The following is a 15627-nucleotide window of genomic DNA, read 5'->3' as shown; positions in this document are numbered from 1 at the left end:
GACTCGGTAATAGCACTGGTGGTAGGGACTCGAAGAGTAAAAGCGCTGGTGGTAGGGACTCAGTGAGTAAAAGCTCTATGACTCAGTGAGTAAAAGCGCTGGTGGTAGGTACTCGGTGAGTAATAGCACTGGTGGTAGGGACTCGGTGAGTAAAAGCTCTATGACTCAATGAGTAAAAGCGCTGGTGGTAGGGACTGGGTGAGTAATAGCGCTGGTGGTAGGGACTCAGTGAGTAAAAGCGCTGGTAGGGATTCAGTGGTGTCACTGATTTTATGACATTAGAATATAAAGAAATTTACAACTACAATCGGTAATGATTTTACAAAAGGTCCCCACAAAAGTAAATCTTTAAATTATTAAACAAGTCTGTTGATTAAATTAAATTATAATTTTATTTTAAAAGATCAAGAAAATGTCAAAATAAAAATGAAAGTTTTGACAACGAAAATGTACCTATTCCGCAACATATAAAGACACACAAACAAATCTTGTCTTCTTGCTCCTCTGTAATCTTGACACAGCATTGCTCTGATTTTTCGTGAAGATGTGTAGCATGAACACTACTTCACTCTATACCGATCACGACCCAACAAGTATTGAGAACAACCATGCTTCTCAAATTTGTTTTACATACAGGACTTTGCACTATCCTTTTGAATCTGGATAGAGACTTGACCGACTCAATTGTTAACGGGCACCTTTTTACTATCACACTCTTTTATTGAGATGTGATATTACGACTTATAATGTCCCTTTTTATTTCGTCATTGACTGACCAGCTTTTGAAATTTTGATATTCTACAACACAGTGTTTGGTCTCCTGTGTTATATTTTTTTAATTCTGTACCGGCCTGTATAACACAGTTTCGGCCTTCTCTGTGTTATATTTTTATTGGGACATATAGTAACAGATTTGCCTTCTCTGTACTATGAATTGGTCACCCGTTCACGGACTGACACAATACAGTAGCCTGCACTATGCCTTGCTATCTTCCGGCCCCAAACGTACTTCACACAATCAACCCTGCATTATGTGAAGGATAGCTAGTGACGTTTGGCGACTGAGAGACGTTGTCATCACAAGATAGCATAGCAACAGGTTTGAAAAATACCAACTCGTGGTTGCCTAAAGCTAATATCCCATTGAGACTTAAGCTCATTCTACAGTAACGTGACAGCCCCACCCACGTTAAAAATTTACTTTTTTGGTGGTTTATTACATGAAAATAAATTTTACAAATGGACAATGAGTAAAGGTATTAAGGGAATTCTGTATGAAATTTCCTGTGTAGAGTCACATTTGAAAAATTTCGCAGTCTAACTGTCTCTGTCGTGTCAAGGGCATCTTTATGGTCGCATGTCTCTGTTATCTGGAGTCCCTGTCTGGTCAGTCTGTGTGTCCATAACGTCTGTGGTCTCTCTGTCTGGTCAGTTTGTGTGTCCATAACGTCTGTGGTCTCTGTCTGGTCAGTCTGTGTGTCCATAACTTCTGTGGTCTCTGTCAGGGCAGAGTGTGTATTTATGTCTGTGGTCTCTGGCCAGTATGTGCATTTACAATGTCTGGTATCTCTGAAAAGTCAGAAAGAGGGTTAGAATGGGGATTTGTCTGTATCAAGTCAGTCATGTCAACAATGTCAAAGTCTTTACCTTCAGAGACAAGAGTCAAAAACTGTTCCAACTGGGAGATTCTTTGCAGAAACTGATGTTCTCCCATAACTTGAAACAAGCTATTGATCCTGTTTGTCACTGAAGATACAATTCGATACCGTCCTTCCTGTGTATTTGTCACACGTCATACTGGTACAATGTCAGTTTCAGGTTGGTCATGGATTTCCAGTCTTTCGCCCGCCATGACCCTCATCATCTATGCACATAACATTCACAAGTGGATACAAATATCGATTTACTTTGTATGTTGCATCCATAACAAACACATCACAAAAAAACACTCAAATCACGCCTCATTCTTCCCGTTACTTAAAACAAATACTCAAAACCACCATCCTCATTCACACTGAACTTTGTTACACCTCCTTCCTCCTCTATCTCTCTCAGTAATTCCTGTACCGTCTCACCGTCCGTCCTGTCAATATCAGTCTTGAACAATCTCCGCTGCAAATCTTCGACATCTTTAGGCAATACATTTTATCCTTGGCTTGATTGAATGTATTGCCTAAGTTGGGTTGTGGACACCTTTGTTTTAGCCATAGCCTTCACTGTCTCATTCACAAGGGGCAGGCGATTCTCCGGATAAAGTGAGGATGGCTAAATGTAAAAAGAAAAAAGATTAAAAGTACAAAATTGTATGCAATAGCATTCAATTCAGACCTGCCAGCTAACAAAAACAAAAAAAAAGCATTTTATTTTTTATTGACAATTTAAAGACAAAAATCTGCATATAAACCCATAATGCACGAGTTGTGTTTGTCACTCTAAAATACTTGAATGAACTAAACTGCAACAGGCGCTCATCAAATTCAAGGGTTAAATGAATGACTGCAGAATTCCCAAAAAACGTCGCTTCATTGTCTTTGTAACATTTTCATGGCATACAAAAACGCAATAGAGTGGTCACCATTTATAATTAGTCCTCAGAAATCAAGCACTTATAACTGCATCGTACTCATAGTCAAAGTCAAATTTTATTTTGAAAAGTCTATGGACAACCATCAAATCTTAAAATTCCTTATCTGGAACAAAAAAAAAACAAAGACAAAAAAAAAAAGACCCAAAAAAATACCACCTCCTAGATCTGCTTATATTGTCTTACAGGACTTAATAGCGCTTGCAACACTATAAAAAGGATGATGATATGGTGACTGATTCAATAAATAGGGAACAGTAGATTTCACGAGCACCTCAAAGATGTACCAATTTTGACATTACCTCAAAGTCTCACCGAGACACAAGCAAAGGATCCTGCTAAAACATTTACATAATGCAATAATATTCAAAACCTATAACGATAACAGTACATAACAGAGAGATGATTTACAGTATAAAAAATCATCTCAAGAAGAAAGGTACTGTATTTGACTGTCTGCCTCCCAACTAAAGACCCCCGCAAGGACCAGGAAAAAAATGAGCAATCTTAATCCATAACAAAGACAGGGAGCAACATGTAAAGGAAACCAAATATAAGGGATAGAAAAATGTGAACTCTCTGCCCAGAACCCTTCCAAGAAATTTTTTTTTTAATAAAAAAAAATACAAATTCTGGAACAGTCAATTTTGTCACAAGCTGGTCATCATCTCTCCATCTCAGTGCGCCACCTTGAATGTATCGTAATAAAATATGAGTTGGAATGGCTGTTGTCCTTTAAACATTTGGTCCTGGTGTCAACAGTGCATTTACCTAACTAATCTATTACTATATATTACACTCAATAGTGGGAGGGGGGAGGGACAATTAAGTACTGAAAATATAAAGTAACAAGAAAAGAAAAAATAATACATATTTATTTAAAAAATTGAGTCTAATTGCAACTAAAATAGAATTTGCGATTAATTGCTGTCAAGTGTAAAATTTTCGGCAGCGAAAAACTGCAGGGACAAAATATCGATGGAAAATAAGTATAAAATGAATGAGTCTTACCAATTTATCACATGGGTGATTTTCATGGTGGTGATTAGCCCCTGTAACCCTCAGAAGCCAGTATTAATTTCAGAGTCCTGCATGGTAAGAAAAACTTTTTATTACAAAATAATAAAATTATCCACAACATAGTATGATAAAATATTAATAGCGTTGTCACTTGCATAACTCAATTGTGAAGGATTTCAACATGCAGATTATAGAGCAATTGAAAATAAATCTTAATAAGACATTCAATAATAATACTAATCCAGCGCAATCAGATACAATTAATGAACAAATCAAGTCTTTCACTTTTTAAAACTGTTCTGGTAATAGTTGAACTATTGTCTTGCTGCATTACATCGTGCAGCCCGCCCACTGAAGACTGTAAATGAGCTGCAGATAGGCACACATTGCCTCTTCCTCTGGATGTTTTAAAATTCAGAATCAGTTTGATTGCTTTATTAAAATTGTCTTGGCAATCAAGATAGAAAAGCTGATGGTGATAATTTACTTCCGAGTTATTCTGAAATATTATAACCTTGTGCATATAATATTTTCATTTTTTTTAAATATGTAAAAGTAAAAAAACACCTCCTGCCCCCGTCCAAAAACAACCTCCTACCTCTGGTTAGGGCGAACTCCTTTGCTTGAAGTCAATTGCTTTTTGCCCTGCTTGCATTCATAGACACAAAAGTCATAAATTAGCCAACTTTCCTCAGGGTGATATGATGGAAGCTGAAAAACACGGAATAATATAAAAGATCTTAACATAAATACCTAAATATTAAGTTTAAAAATTGCAATATTTTCTCCAACTGAGACAAAGGTGTTACAGTTCAGTACGTTAGAAGAATAAGAAAGTAAGTCGAGAGTTTTCTCGAAGAACTTAAATTTGTGACGTGGTACTCAAATCAGGGACTAGGTCAAAAGCTGAATGGCACAAATGGAAAGCCAAAGGCATGTTGTTTTCAATATTTAAAGTCAATAAAAATTCAAATTCTGTGCATTCTAATATTAGTATTAGGCAAACTACAGACTACACTAAATTGAATTGTATTAAGTAAAAGGATCTTGTCACATTCAATCAAGCTGTCATTTGAGAAAAATTACTTCATTATAAATTGAAGTTCAGATCGCATGTTTGAAGCCGTATTAGGAAAATTCATGTATCTGTGTATAAGCCAAGTTTCATCAAAATCACAGTGGCAACGAGTGTCTAATATTTGCCACCAGATACACTCGTAAAATTTGAGTGTAGGCCTATTTAGCAAAATCATATATTAGGAATGGTTTATACTACATCATAAAGTAGCGCATGCCCGTCATCATCCTGCATCTTTTTTAAATATTAAAAAAAGAATTGAGCTTTCATAAGCCGCAATATCCACCAAACATGCTCAAAGCACTTTACAAAGGATCCATGACTAGCAGCAACACGTAACAAGTAGAACGTTAGGCGATGTTTTTCTTCTGACAGACAACGCTCTTAGGGGATAGGAAATCATACACATGAGTACAGTGAGAGAATATGAGTCCTTGGCGAGGCTCGACCCCAGGACCTTCCAATCCGAAGAGAGTGCCACACAGCCGCATATATCTTGGCTGTTCTTGAGAATTTGCCAAACACCTACAAACTAATTAGTAAAAAGAGGGGAGATGGGCAGAAATAGACAGACAGATACACACTTAGAGAGAGAGAGAGAGAGAGAGAGAGAGAGAGAGAGAGAGAGAGAGAGAGAGAGAGAGAGAGAGAGAGAGAATAATATCAGTTGCCTGTGGTGTCAGTCCGTTTAGGAGTGAGGTGGCGGAAGAAGTCGTCTAGCACTAGTACTTGGGAAGTAGTAGTAAGTAGTAATATATGGGAGGTCTTCTGCACGTTCCTTGAGCTAAGGAAAGTATTCATTCAACTAACCTTAAAATAAAAAATAAAACCTTGTACATTTCCAACACTTGGACCTGCACTATGACCTATAACTAAAACTAACAGACAAAAAAAAAACCCCCGCTAAGACTCCTCTCCAGTACCTTTCAATATTTCAAATTGAATTATAATGGCTGCGGAAAACTAAAACAATGGTCATATAAGGAAATTTACAAATCAATCAAGTTGTTCTACAGGTTTTAAAATGAAAATATGAAGTAACAAGATATCACTCTAATATAGTGACACCTAACTAACACTAGACATCACACCAGCAGCAATGCTGAGCGGAGTAATTTTACTTTTTTCTACATTTAAAATAAAAAGTGGCATCTTTCATTTCTTCTAATTCTTAACAGACACGATTATGTCCACTTCACATCTCAACAACAGGGACAATTTTTTCACTTCTTGAGGCAGTCTTTTCTTACTTCTTTTAAATTTCATTTTTTAAAGCTTCTTTATTGATTTGTTTATAAGTTCTATTGTTCTTCTTCTTATAATTTCATTGTCAATATCATTTTCATCAGCATACTTTTACGGTACTTATACCATGTTATTCTTACGCTCTTACAGTTACAGTACAGCAGAGCGATACCTAACGCAGGCCTTTATAGTGCTACTAAATTTGAAAAATTAAAATAAAACGTTTGACAAAAGATCCACAGTTCAAAAGCTAAAACAATTATAAAGTGAAACTACCTCGAGGCTCGAGGAACATCGGGGTAAGGTCTCCCGCCCATACTGGGCACTGTGGGACTGGAAGTCTAGAGAGCTGCGCCGGTGGAACCCGTAATTTAGCTTCTTAAACGGTTCCGATCATTCAGGAGAGGAGTAGTACCTATCTAGTTGTAGTTATTAGTAGAAGAAGAAGAAGGAGCATGTTCAGGTTCAAGTTCAACCCTCTTAGTAGGCACTTGCAAGAATTTTTCAAAATAGTGGCTATGGGAATTAATTTAGCGTAGAAAAATAAAGGGGAGTGAAACATTAACTAGAGTGAAAAATTATCGCTCTGTCTCAACTGGTTAAAAAGTTATGACCGTTTATGTGGTGGAAAATCTCTATATAGGAAAAAATGTGACCAACAGCACCCCAATGGATAATCACGTATAATTCAGAAACAGCTTCAGATACAACTTTGAAATTTTTACATGTGGTAAATCAACATCTCTGTAATACATTGCAAACAGAAAATGAATTATTTATTGAGAAAGAAAAGTATAGTTTTAGAGCTGAGACAGCTGAAATCAAGGAAAAATAGATCACGGACATACAAATTTTGGAAAAGTCAATAATAAAATATTTATTCACATGAAGATAGACCAAATACACCACTGAATCGGCGTCATTTAGTTGTTCACTTTGAACTTTTCAAAATGAAAATAGACCTCATAAAAGCAAAGGTATGAACTGACAAATGTTTGAGGTGGTGTACTCTTCTTAGTTGATAGAGTTAAGAGTGAGAATGACGAGAAATGAGTTGCCACTTAATTAAGGAAAAAAATTGTCGTATCCAGTTTACTTACCTTCTTTGTTGACTTTTTAATAAAAAGTACATTATTCTCATTTTCGAATGTTTTCAAATTGGAGAAAAGATGAGAATGTCTCGTTTACCGAGAGGGCCATTATTTTTTTTTTTTTTTTGCTTCACACTTCTCAAAGAAAGACCGCGAAAAGTGGAGGCTGGTCGGCTGGTCCTTGAAAGCTCACAAATGCAACTTTAAACGCTTAAGAGTGCTGGGAGTAGCTACAAATAGGTAAAGGAGCGGTGGTTTGCAACTTTAAACACATAAGAGTTCTGGGAGTACAAATAGTGAAAAGCGGTAGTTTTCGCTATTTGTAGTGGTAGTACAAATAACCACTTCGATTCATTATAGGCCTACATCAAGTTTCATACCTGCTTCAGACATTGAATTGGTGACCATGACTCATCATTCACCTCTGTTACGCGGCTTATAATAATAATGATATATGCTTTATTCATTTTAAAAAATGGAAATTCGTTTACAGACGTGGCATGCATAAAAATGTATAGACACAAAGATGAGAATCTATGGCGGGAATATATACATATATTCAAATGTAAAAAATATACAACCAAGAACCAATAACACCACTTAATATTATATTAATTTAATAAATTGAGATAGGCATTACCTCTGACCTTTAGTCTGAACTTGTGAGTGTATATTTAAAAGATAGCAATTAATTTAAATCACAATGAGCGTTAAAAATTCGAACACCTGTGGCAAAAATGAATTAAGGTGACGTGTTGTCTTTGTTTTTCATAGATATAAGGCGAGGGCTCCTCGTGGAGAACGTATATATTTGCGAAGGGGGTGATCGCCATCCTTCATAATTTTCTCCATTTTACTTTGACAATATATTATATACATCATCATTGCCAAATCACAGTATACCGTACAAAATTTTGATTTAAGATAGTAAAAATGTGAAGAAAAAATATATGATTAAAATGATATCAATATCATCAACTCTAAATTAAAACCTACATGTATTCTGGTTTATGACAGAGAAGATGTGGGGGGAAAAGATTCCAAAATAAAAACACACACACACAACAAAGGACAATGCTCAGGCACACTCAAGGTTGGTAACTATGTTACAACTCACCTTGTTCCAATAGGATTTGGGGGTCTTGTCCGGATTGGCCTGACTAAGATATCTGAGGTACCAAGCCTTCCTGGCACCAGCATGCCAAAATATGGCATTGGCTGCCTTGACATATCTGTTAAGACTCATCTGCATTTTTTGCCAAATTGGGACCTAAAATTTGCCGAGAACTAAGCGTTTCAGAAAAAATTAACACGCGATACAGAAAAAAAAATATATAAAAGACAATTTATTACATTTAAGGAGGCTACATTTATTAATTTACACAATGTAAAGCGATTTACGCGCCCAAACTTTCAATCACACACACACACACACACATAATAATAATAATAATAATAGATCTTTATTGTCCATAAATATGGCAATTTGTCATTTTGTTACACTTGTCATACACAAACTTCCCTTGGTTTGGGCCCAGGCAAAGCTGCAACATTTCTCAAGTTTCGCACTTTTGTTTTCGTTATTTTGTTTTCGCTTCTTTTTTTCCCCAAAATTGGCCACGCGATTTGCCAATTTTCCTAAAATTTGCCACGATTTGCCAATTTTGGGAAATTTGCGGATCGCCCTGATATTTGCGGCCGCATTTAAAAATTATTTTTGTATTAACTCTTGACACTTGACATATTTTCCTTTTTAGATCTGGCCGGTATTATTCAAGGGGCAATTTCAAAAGTTTAGCACACTTAAAGCCTTTTGTTTTGTACTTATAGCTCTATATACTCTATTGTGGAAATAAACAAAGAGAGAACTTGTAAAAAATATAATATAAGGACAAGAAAAATGATATCTTAGTGTAAAATAAAATCATGAAAAAAAAGTTGTTAACCTTTACTACTTTGATTAAAAAACATTTCAACACTAGGTCAAACAATAACAGAGAAGATTTCAGATTTCATAAACGTTACCTTTAATGACATCACGGTAAGCTTTCTTCATAATATACGCAGCGTTGTCTGTATTGAAGGTCATCACATTGTTGAACTCAATGTTCCACTTTACCAGTGTCATGATAACAGCCTCAGCGACTTCTGCATGATCTGTCCGTGGCAAGAAAACTGTGTCTAAGAGATTGCTCTTTATTTTGTCATCTTAGTCTGCTTCCATTGGAGCCAGCGAGTTTCCTCGTTGTCTTTTAAACCGAAATAAATCAGAGGGGCCCCAGAATTTCGGTTTAAACGGATTCTACTGTATATACTATGTATAATATATATATTACAATCCTACCTGCCAATGTCATCTGACATTTCATCGCAGATCACGGCAACCGGCTTGCACTCAACTGCCCTTCGAACGACTTCTTTCTTGTCATCCAACTCCCGGAGGAGATAGCATTCTTGGAGCTGTTTTGACTTAGGGATAGCTCCTACATTCACAACATGCTTGTGGAGAAATGTGTGGAATGCAGGGTGGTCTAGCTTTGAAAGCGGAATACTTGTGGCTGTAAACATATTCCAGTGAAAAATATTTCGACGAAAGCAAACAAGGTTGTTGCTTTCGAGATATTCATTTACACCTGGTCCGGTGAGAGATTGTGAGTAAAGAGCCTTTTCCAAATTCTCAAATTTGTACCGCTCCAGAAAGGGACTCGGAACTAGGGATGTATGAGTCGGAATGCCATTGTCGTACCACAAGACCACACAAAATATCACAGTAGTATTAATAATTAATAACCGTAACAATGAACACCAACGCTACAGCAGCATTATACTTATATTTATTACCATCACGGACAGAGCGCCTCAAACGTCATCACTGTTAAGTTATCACTATCAATCATCGTCACAAATACTAATGAGAGTTTTTATATGGCGCTTTACAGGGGGTCCCAGTCCAACAGCAACACTTAACATGTAGGATGAGACATGGCGCCTGTAAGACAGAGCAACGCCGTTAACGACTTGGTACTCCTTTTATTACCTGAGTACGGTGGGAGTGAGTGAAGAGCCTGTTCAAGGACTCAACTGTGCGCTGAGCGAGGCTCGAACCCAGGATTTCCCAATCCAAAAGCGAGTGTCATACCACAAGACCGCACATAGGCACACTTATTTCACACTTCCCCTTGTTCCCTCTGTCAGTTAGGTTCTCTCTCTCTCTCTCTCTCTCTCTCTCTCTCTCTCTCTCTCTCTCTCTCTCTCTCTCTCTCTCTCTCTCTCTCTCTCTCTCTCTCTCTCTACCTACCTACCTACATGATTTCCACCATTACCTGTCATCTGCATTATTTGCGGCCGCAAAATATATCAGGGCGATCGGCAAATTTTTGTAAAAATAGCGAATACAAAATGCACGTGAGGATCTGGAATTTCTGTACACCGCCTCAGGGGTGAATATGGCTGAAGCTGAGGAGTTCTTCCCCCATTGCTTCACCAGCAGAGAGAAGGAAGAAGCCAGACAATGGTTTTCTGATGCTTAATAAGACTCGTCAGGCAACATGTGCCAACCTTCAAAAATACATGTCCGTTGAGGGGCAACCCGGCTTGGAATTTTTTAAGGACATTAGGATTTTCAGTCCAAAGAAAATTCCTCTTATGCCTCGCAGTGTGCATACACTACAACAATTCCTGGTTTTTTGTCATTTTCCTCAGCATGAATTGATTAGATATATTAAGAAACTGGGGCCCAGTGCTATGAGAGTCCGATACTGGAATTATTGATCTGACTTTTCTGGAAGTCTGTGGCAGGCAGATCATGTTCCAGCTCTCGCTGCCTTGGCGCCCCGGTATGCCCTTTCAACATGCTCGTCAGCTGATGCTGAACGAAGCTTTTCTTTATATAATCTTGTTTTTATTTTCTAGAAGGCGTAGACTCACAGAAGACAACATCAAAGGACTAGTTTTCCTTTACTACAACTACAATAAGTTCAGTGATGCCTCTTTTTTTGAGTAGTAAAGGAAAACTAGGCCTTTGGTGAGTCTGAGAGAAAGTGTGCGTATGAGATAATATAGTCTGCAGGTGTGAAAGTTTGATAAAACTGATACTGTGAATGAGAGGGAGTAGGCCCTATGTGTGATTGAGTTGAATGTTCGCCAGTGTAAGTGTTCTATTCCACAGTATCTGTCATGGCAGTTTTTTGCATCACTTGCGGCCGCAAAAAATCGCTGGTTTGCATTGCGGCCGCAAAATTTACAATTTTTTGCAAATTTTCGAGATTTTGCCCAAAAAAAAAAATTTTTAATTTAGTGTGGACCAGTGATGATAATCTTCCGCGGATTTTTTCATGAATGTTCCGTTGTTTTTGTCATGTCAAACATTTTCTGCGAAGTGGTAGTTCACGGAAAAAAAAAGTATGCCTTCTCTATCATTTTTTGACACCTCTGCTCAGTTGCATGAATTTTGGTGACACTCCTTTATTTATGACATTAGTCTAGACACACTGGCGCCAAATGTCAAAAGTAGCACAAGACACACGATGGCCATGGATGAGAAGACGATCGAAAGGGAAGGGGATGGAGCAAATGGATGTAAATATTTATGTACCTTTTAGCTGTTGCATGATAGTGATAGTACATTTTGCGATTTTATAAGTTTTATAAGCCTGTCTTTTTTTTTTTTCTCTTCCTTTTTGATTTTTTTGTTTTGTTTTTGTTTGATTGCTCTGAATATGTTAATAGTATTCAATACAACTTGTGTCGTCTAATCATAAAACAATTTTTAAAAAATAGATTCATCAATTCTCTCTCTCTCTCTCTCTCTCTCTCTCTCTCTCTCTCTCTCTCTCTCTCTCTCTCTCTCTCTCTCTCTCTCCCCTCTCTCTTTCTCTCTCTCTCATATCCATATTTCTCTCTCATATCCATATTTCTCTCTCAGTCACCCTTCAATCTTCATATTATGTTTATAATTTATAGATATCATTTGGTAATAGAGAGATAATAAGTTAGGCTGATCAAATTAAGAAATGATTGTTTAAAGGCTAATATAAATTTGATTTGTTGATGGAGAATATGTTTTGCAATTAATTAAGGCTAGGGCTATTGGTCAGTACTGACCCCCAGACGCTAGTACCTGCGTGTCAGTGCTGACGAACAGGCGCCAGCGCCTGGGGGTCAGCACTGACCAATAACCTGGTGTTATTGGTCAGTATTGAACAACAGGTGCCGCCGCCCACAGACAGCCTCTCTTCGGTCTGTGCCACCGCCCGCCATTAATCAGCACTGACGAACATCGGGCCTGTTCGTCAGTGCAGACAAAGACCTCTTCGCACTTATTCGTCACTTCCTAAAGTAAAAAATAACAAAAAACAATTAAAATCCCAGGCTTTCAAGGCCAACTTATCCGATGACACTAAGCAACACTTGGTCACTTAGATAAATTTGATGTCTAACGCGTTAGATCGTGGCCTTCGTAAAGTTATTGCCTGATACTTACCAAAAAAATGACGTCAAACTGCCAGTCTTTTGCCATAAAAGAAAACAAATCGTGAGTCGTATTCAGTAGTTCAACCAACGAAATAACTTGTTTCCTTGAGCTCTACTAACAACTCACTAACCGGTGCAAAAACCAAATAATGACGTCAAACTGCCGGTCCTTTTGGAAATCAGTATCAGGCTATAACTATAACATAACGATGGCTACGGTTAGATGCCGTTGGGGCAACGGTATGATGACTGTCGTTGTTTCAAGCCACCATACGATTCTTTTTTATTTTATGTTGTCTTTGTGTGTATGTGTTTTTGTTTTTCTTTTTTTTTCGTATATTTTCGTTATTGCTTAAATTAAAGAAAAATAGAGGAAACGTGTTATAATATAATATTTCTTGTTACGATTCTTTTATAATACATTGTCCATTCTATTGATGAGGTTTTTAAAAAAATGTATTTGTTTTGTTTTTGTTTTTTATCATGCAAAAAAAAAAAAATTATAATAATAATAACGGAAAGGAGGAGAAACCTGATAACGAATAGATAATTCCATTTGGGGGGGGGGGGGGGGGCAGCGTGGCTCAGCGCTACGGTCTTTGCTTCGTACCCGAAAGGTACCGAGTTCGATCACCCGCCGCTGCGCTGTGTGGCCTTGAGCAAGTCACCTCGCCCTGGCTCGACTTGATTGTCTTACCTTCTTTGCTTCTTTCTTTATAAAAAGAACATTACTTTCCTCCTCATGCCTTTTGATGGCATCAGTTAAAGCCTTCAAGGAGGCAAATTTGTTGCCGACAGCGAGTTCCATAATTTGTAGCTTTCTCCTGTCTCAGTGAGATGCGAGCAAGCCGAATTTCAAATGACGGAATGAAAAAAGACGAGACAATGAAAGAACTTCACTTTCAGTTCTGGCGTCACGCATCAGTGAGCATGCGCGTTGGAGGAACCGAAATATAAGGTTGCCAGTTTGGCGTTTCAATATCAAATTTGGTATTTTTCTCAGGATTGAACTGAACAATATCATTTGTTTAATTAATTGATAAATTTATTAAACAAATCTCACGTAAACCGATAAAAAAAAGGTGAAACCAAGGGACTTCCTTGCGACTAGTATGGGACAGGAAATGCGGATTTATTTGTCGTAGAACAAGTTATTTCAAAAAATGGCATTTTTCCATAATTTTGGCACAGTCAGTACAGGCGCCAGAACTGACCAATAGATACCAGTACCTATTAGTCGGTGCTGACCCCCAGACGCTGGTGCCTGTTCGTCAGTACTGACCCCCAGATGCTAGCGTCTGGGGGTCAGTACTGACGAATAGTCACTCCGATTAATTAAAGATTCTTATTTATAAGCTGCATCATCACAAGGTTGCAATAATACAGACACTAAACGGGTTTGTTATGTAAAAACAAATACCTCCTGGTCTTTTGGCCAAAAGTTTATCATAATCACTTGATATAGTGGGCGACATTATAGGCCTCTAAAATGTTTAATTGGAAATGACAATTCATTAAATTATAATTGCAAAAGGACAGGATGTGTCTAATGATCAGAAGTGCTTTAGGACTAATAATATATTAAATAACTATGAATAGCTATGTTATATTTGCATTAGATTTAGATTTGGCTTTGACTGACGGGTCGGTAGATTTTCCTCCTTTTTGACAAATTTTCATTATCATCACTGGGGGACCTGTGCTTCAGTCAGGATGAAACAGTTAGATAATCTCAAAATAAGTACACTGATAGCGTGTTCTTCCTTTTTCTTTTGTACTTTAATTGTAATTCTAGAACTTTTTACTAGATCCCATTTTCTTCCTTTTTACTGGCGCTGCTATGACCTTACATTTGTTGCAAGCGCCGTGAAACCCTTAAAAACAAACAAATACCTTTCTCTTTCATGAACGGATTATGGGTTTTTAGGAAAATTAATCGCAACTTGTCCCCTTTTATTATTTTTTCTTTTCCTTTTTAAAATATGGGTCACAGAATGTGCAAGGAGAGGATTAGTTGACACCATATTCCCAGATGGAATGCGTTTGAGACCGCTCAGACATAGAGATAGATAGAAAGGCAGAGTCGGAGAGAGGGAGAAAGAGGGGGTGACAATAAAAGAGAAGGTTGAGCATGAGACAGGAAATTAGAAAGAAAAAAAAAAAAAGGGGGGGGGGGGGGGGGAGCGTGAAGAAAAATAAAGAAAAGGGAGATAGGGGGGGGGGGTAGCCGAAGGAGGAACGATAAAGAGAGAGGGTGACGGCATGAAAGAGAAGAGGAGGATAGAGGGTATGCCTAAATGCTAAAGGAAAAATGATAGATATATCCTATATATAATATTATTATAGTATATATAATATATATATATATATATATATATATATATATATATATATATATATATATAGAGAGAGAGAGAGAGAGAGAGAGAGAGAGAGAGAGAGAGAGAGAGAGAGAGAGAGAAAGCCTTTAAAGAAGGGGGGAGGGGGGAGGTGAAGGATGAACGATGAGTGGGCGTGTGTGTGAAATATTTATACGGAGAGGTAGAGAAAATGAGAGAGGAAAACTGAAAGAGAATGAGGAGATAGATAGAAGACAACAAAAGAGAGGAATAGACGGAAAAGGAGCGAGAGACAACTCGACATAGGGAACAAAGAAAAGTGTGAAATACGGAAGAATGAGTATGAGAAACTACGAGATAAGGAATGGGATAATAAAGAAAGAAAGAATGAGGGTGGGAGAAAGAATAAGATTGAGATATAGATGCAAGAGAGAAAGTTCTTTCTTCATATGTAGTTGTAGTATCCAACATGTTCTGGACTGACTGATGACCATACCCTTGCCTCAACTGATTGTTCTCTTTAAAAGCCCTTCGTAGTTCGAGTCTGCACTGGTGCATTCTCATGCATAAACGTTGTTGCGATTTCATTGTCTCTATCTAATTCTAATGTAACTGTCAAATGTCAACCTGCCATTTATTCTCAACGGATGTCTTTTTGCCTCCATGATCCATCCCCAAAACGCCAAAGAACCACATTCTGATTTGAATTTGAATGGTATTTTCTTGCTGAACTGAAAACATCCATCGTTTTCCTGTACTTCTACTTCTACATCAATTTGTAGAAAGTTAGAAAGCCTT

General features: G+C 37.5%; 1 long non-coding RNA gene across 4 annotated transcripts; it reads right to left on the bottom strand.

Moving 5' to 3' along the window:
* Positions 1-373: 373 nt before the first annotated feature.
* LOC144980912 (uncharacterized) lies at positions 374-7202 on the bottom strand. Of its 4 annotated transcripts, none has more exons than XR_013646985.1 (4): positions 7028-7202; positions 4203-4315; positions 3596-3672; positions 374-2265 (listed from the first exon to the last, which is right to left on the bottom strand). It is a non-coding gene; the product is annotated as an uncharacterized LOC144980912 (long non-coding RNA). The 4 variants fall into 4 exon arrangements; XR_013646983.1 differs by lacking the exon at positions 7028-7202 and adding an exon at positions 5760-6034; XR_013646984.1 differs by lacking the exon at positions 7028-7202 and adding an exon at positions 5606-6032.
* Positions 7203-15627: the final 8425 nt, after the last annotated feature.

The sequence above is a fragment of the Berghia stephanieae genome, chromosome 10, assembly GCF_034508935.2.
Source record: "Berghia stephanieae isolate SIO BIC M18660-M18661 chromosome 10, UCSD_Bste_1.3, whole genome shotgun sequence".
NCBI classification, from domain to species: Eukaryota; Metazoa; Mollusca; class Gastropoda; order Nudibranchia; family Aeolidiidae; genus Berghia; species Berghia stephanieae.
The sequence above is the reverse complement of the archived record's forward strand: the minus strand, read 5'-3'. Positions and strand labels throughout refer to the sequence as shown.